This window comes from Alligator sinensis, unplaced genomic scaffold, assembly GCF_000455745.1.
Source record: "Alligator sinensis unplaced genomic scaffold, ASM45574v1 scaffold745_1, whole genome shotgun sequence".
Classification (NCBI taxonomy): Eukaryota; Metazoa; Chordata; order Crocodylia; family Alligatoridae; genus Alligator; species Alligator sinensis.
The window spans coordinates 1,715,355-1,720,984 of NW_005842119.1; the positions used below are offsets into that span (position 1 = coordinate 1,715,355).

The 5,630-nt window shown below is 44.3% G+C and overlaps 1 pseudogene; it reads right to left on the bottom strand.

Annotated features, from left to right (window-relative positions):
* Positions 1 to 2,061: 2,061 nt before the first annotated feature.
* Positions 2,062 to 4,167, bottom strand: LOC112547864 (annotated as a pseudogene).
* Between the last annotated feature and the right edge of the window lie 1,463 nt (positions 4,168 to 5,630).

Below are 5,630 nucleotides of genomic sequence, written 5' to 3' on the forward strand. Positions count from 1 at the left end.
AAAAAACTTGAGTGCTGGATTGAACACTATGGAGTTATATAATCCAGTGAGCCTGAAATCAAACATGAAGTGCTCAAAAGATTACCAAAATTGGAGTTATGATGGAATTAGGCAATGAGCCTACATTAGAAGATTTGCAGAAAGCCAGTAAATTGATTCCCAGGAACAAGGCATCCAACAACGATTGTTTGCCTGCTGAAATCTACAAATGTGCCAATGACTCAGTAGTTCGAAAGCTTCATGAATTTTTACCCGCTCTGTTGGAGAGAGGAAGCAGTACCACAAGATTTCAAAGATACTCACCTTGTACAGTCATACAAAAACAAAGGGGATAGAAGTGACTGTGACAGCTATAGATGTATCTCCCTGTTGAACATCATCAGAAAAATTGTCATTCGTATCACGCTCCCTGAGCTGCAGTCTCTAAGTGAAAGAATCCATCCTGAAAGTCAATGTGTTTTTTGCTCATGACGTTCCACCACTGATACGATATTTTTGGTCAAACAACTGCAAGAGAAGTGTAGAGAAAAATGAATACCACTATACAGAGCCTTCATCAATCTGACAAAGGCCTTTGATACGGTCAAAAGACAGGGACTTTTTACTGTTCTGAAGAAACTGGATTGTCCCCCCAAATTGTTGAACATCATTTGCTCATTACATCAAGGTATAAAGGCAACTGTAGAGTACGAAAACTGATATGTTGTGAGTTCAGCAACAATACTCTGGACACTGTGTTGAACTAACAGTTATCTATTATTACAATTCTCTGGAATCATATCCAGGTGGATCTTAAGAGTTGCCTTCAACAGATGTATGCAGAACTTATACTTGCTCTGCCTCTGACTTGACCCAGTCCTGTCCTGTGCAGGGAGAGGAACCAAGAATGCCTCTGGCTTCTCATGGCAGAAAAGGTGGAGTCCCAGTGCTGCAAAACTGCCACAAAGCAAACTGAACCCTGCAGTGCTGAACAAGAGGGCTTTGGCCTTATGGGGACAGTACAAGGAAAACACAATAAGACACAACACCCCTTCCCCCTAGACAGAATAGTCAGCCAACCATTTGGGAGGACTCCACTTCCGCTGTGGTCTTCCCATAGAACTGGACTCAGGGAGGGGTTCAGCGGAGGCTGACAGGGCTGTCATATCTGGAGACTCAACAGCGATATTACCTTCTGATGGTGATGGAAAAGGGTGGTGGAAACAGGTAGGCATTTCCCCAGTGAATCCATGTCTGTTAGTGGTGGATTGGTGCTTGGAGATTGCTCAGGTGTAGGGTTATCAATAGAAGAACGCCCACACAGCTGGTCCACATGACGTCTGCAAACTTGTTCATTGTCAGTCTGGACTGTATATGATACGGGTCCTGTGGCGCTTACAATTTTAGATTGAACCCGCTGTGGGCCTGTCCTGTAGTTCTGAGCAAACACAGTCTCCTGTGGAACAAAAAGACGTAAGGTACCAGATGGCAATGCAGAGTCCAACTCCTTTTCTTTCTGAAACTTCGTGTCTCTCACAAGGTCTGGGTTAACACGGTCAAGGCATATCTTGAGACGACAACCCATAAGAAGCTCTGATGGGCTGGACCCTGTTGTAGGGCAAGGAATTACATGTTGAGCAAACAGAAATCTGGCCAGTCTGGTAGGTCAGTGCCCTACGACAATCCTTTTCAGTGCATCTTTCGTAGTCTGCACCATTCACTCAGCTTACCCATTGGTTTGTGGCCTGCGAGGTGCAATGATAACAGTTTGAATGAGGTTGCAGCTGGCAAAATCTTGGAACTCTAATGAGGTGAATGCACTGCCATTATCAGAAACGATAGTGTCAGGCATCCCGTGGATTGCAAACAGCTGACAGAGAGCTGTTATAGTGGCACTTGATGTAAGAGTTGAGACAGTAATCACTTCAAGCCATTTTGAGTACAAATCAACAACAATTAAGAAGTTCTTACCTTGAAAAGGGCCAGCAAAATCAATGTAGATGCGTGACAAGGGTTCCTTTGTTATTTTCAAGGAAATACTGGTGCTGTTGGTGGATTATGATGGGTTGCTTGACAAGTGCTTCACTCCTTCACAACCCTTTCTATGTCGCTGGCCATACCTGGCCACCATACATAACTTCTAACCAGTGATTTCATCCTCACAATGCCTGGGTGTGCTGCGTGCAGTGTTGTCAGTATGATTTGGTGTCCTGCTTCTGGAATGATGGCACCATTTCCCCACAAAAAGCAACCCTTGTGGGCAGACAGCTCATGCTGACATGATGAAAATGACCTGAATTCCTCAGCCAATTTGTCTGCAGGGGAGCCCCTCCATACCCAGTTGAGGACACGGGCAAGGATAGAGTCTTTTTCAGTCATCCTTGCTATCTGATCATCCTGAAGAGGGGCTTCTGGCATGGATTCCAGCATGAGGACTTCCGCTGGCAGAGGAGTAGTACAATCAGGTATTTGTAGTGGTAGGCGGCTCAATGCATCAGCATTTGCAATTTTCCCAGGTTTGTACATGAGTATATAGTCATATGCATTTAGCATGATGCTCCAGCGTTGCATACAGGGAGACAAAATAGGAGTTGGTTTGTCTGTAGTAAAAATTCTAAGAAGGGGTTTGTGGTCTGTTCGGATTTTGAATTTGCGGCCATAAACATAATTGTGAATTTTTTTAACTCCTGCAATGATTGCCAATGCTTCTTTATCAATCTGTGCATAGTTCCTCTCGGTTGAAGTCACTGTTCTAGAGTAAAAAGCAACAGATGTGTCTGTGCCATCAAGCAATGTGTGACTGAGGACAGTGCCAACACCAAATGGTGAGGCATCACAAGTAATGGACAGTGGCTTCTGCTTATCATAGTGAACAAGGACAGAGTCTGATGTCAGCAACTTTTTGAAGCCCTGGAAGGCTTCATTGTGCTGGCAAGTCCACTTCCACTGAGCTCCTTTATCCAGTAAGCGATGAAGGGGCTCTGCTATGGTGGCTTTGTCTTTCAAGAAGATGTGATAAAAATTGAGAAGTCCTAAGAATGCTTGAAGATCCTGATTGCATTTTGGTATAGGAACATCATGTATTGCTTTTACCTTGTCTTCAACTGGGTGAATGCCAGAATCATCAATTTGATAGCCCAGCAAGTTGATACTGGAAACTCCCAGTTGACATTTTTCTCTTTTTACTCTGATACCTGCTTTATCAAATCTCTGCAAAACTTCTCTGAGTCTCTCAGTGAGTTTCTCTCTAGACGGCCCCATGATCAACACATCATCAAAGTATGGAACAACCCCGGGAATTCCTGCTAGCATTTTTTCCATGAACCGCTGGAAAATTCCTGATGCCACAGAAATTCCAAACTGGAGGCGCCTGACACCGAACGCTCCCCGGTGTGTAATTATTGTTTGGCCTCAGCAGCCTTGTCATCCACTATCAATTGCTGATAGGCTTGAGAGAGGTCAAGTTTGGCAAAAACCTTCCCTCCTACAAGAACAGACAGTAACTGATTAATGGCAGGCACTGGGTGCGGGTCCTGCTTCAGGGCTTTATTAACAGTGTACTTGTAATCCTCACAGATACGAACGCTGCCGTTAGGTTTTAAAACAGGAACAATTGGTGTAGCCCAGCTTGTATGTATGATTGGCTCGACGACCCCTTGCGTGATAAGCAGACCTAATTCTGCATCAATTTTTGGCCGCAGTGCAAAAGGTATGCACTCTTTATGAAGAGTCCCAATTTCGACTCTTCATAAAGATAGGGGCTATCGCAGGATCCATTTGGAACATCACAGGTGGACCAGAGTAAGTTCCTAATACATTGGAGAATACCTGGGGAAATTCCCTTGCAAGCCTTTCCAGACTTTCTGTGCAGAGACTGTGTACACCTTGAATACTGATTCCCAATGGTGAGAATCAATTTCTCCCCAGAAGGCTTTTGCGGGAACCCTTAATGACAATGAGGGGTAGACGCTGTCTAATAGATCCATACTGGACATCTACACTGCAGCTACCCAAAGTTTCCATACTCTGTCCATTGTAGTCACGCAGGCGACACTCAGGTTTCAATAACTTGAAGAGAGGATACCATAACAACTGGCAGAATGTGTTTTCATCTATAAGAGAGACTTCCAAACCTGAGTCTTCTTCCACTTTGCACTTCTTTCCATTTATTACTACAGTTGCAATCATCTCAGAACCTTGAGTTTCAACAACACCAACATTTTGAATCAAATATAGTTTTTGTACCTCACGTTTTGGGGAGGACTCCAATCTGTGAGTGGATTGGGAGTGAATACATTTGCTACAGTCTTTTTGTCTCCTGGAACTGGCCTTCAAGTGGCAAACCCTGTTTATGTGGCCCTTCTTCTTGCATGCATGACACTCTGCTTTCCTAAACCTGCACTCCCTTTGTCTGTGTTGTCAGCCACAACTCAAACATGTCTGTGGATTAATTGGTTTACGTGGTGAAGTTGGTGAGGGTATAATCTGCTGAATTTGCTGGTGATGATCTGGTTCTTGATCTTTTTGGAGTAAGTGGACATTGCTGGAGAACGCCTGGTGAATTTCTCTCACATTATGGGATGCTGCTTCCGCGCGAAGGCTTTTTCTTGTGCGGTAGCCAAGGTCAAATTTGGTTCAGACAGCAGGCAGTGTTGGATTGCTTCATCTTGAACCCCACAGATAAGACAGTTGCAAAGCAGGCCATCCAGGAGATCCCCAAACTCACAAAATTCGGCAAGGCGATGAAGGTCAGTCAGATAATCTGCTATGCCTTCATTGGCATTTTGGGTCTGTTTAAAAACATGAAATCTCTGCAGGGTAAGAGATGGCCTTGGGCAAAAATGTGCCTTTAGCAGGGCAATTAGTTCAGCATAAGACTTAGTGTTTGGTAAGGCAGGTGCTGGGAGGGAACAAACAATGGCAATGTTTTGGCACCACAGACTGTCAGAAGAATCGCGTACTTCTGTGCTGGGTTTTCCACTTTGTTGGCTTCCAGGTAATAGAATACCCTTTCTGCATAAGAGTCCCAAGAAGCCGGCTGGCTCACATCAAATTCTTCTATGTGACCCATATAGCCATCTTAACTAACATCAGCCAGAATAGAGAGAAAAAAAGAAGAAGAAGAAGAAAAAAACTTCCCTCTGATCACAAAACACAGCCTGGTCTCAGAATGGTGTCCCACAATCTAGGGGTGTCTTTTCAGCAAAGTATCCCATCCTGGTCGCCAGATGATGTTGTGAGTTCAGCAACAACACTCTGGACACTGTTGAACTAACAGTTATCTATTATTACAATTCTCTGGAATCATATCCAGGTGGATCTTAACAGTTGCCCTCAGTATATGTATGTATAACTTATACTTGCTCTGCCACTGACTTGACCCAGTCCAGTCCTATGCAGGGAGAGGAAACAAGAGTGCCTCTGGCTCCTCATGGCAGAGAACATGAAGTCTCCAGTGCTGCAAAACTGGCACAAGGCAAGCTGAACCCTGCAGTGTTGAACATGAGGGCTTTGGCCTTACAAGGACAGTGCAAGGAAAACACAATGACACACAACAAAAACAAAGAATCAAATGCCTTTGACACCAACAACAGGGTTAAACAGGGGTGTGTCTTAGCCCCATGCTTTTTAGCATCTATTTTTCATTCCTG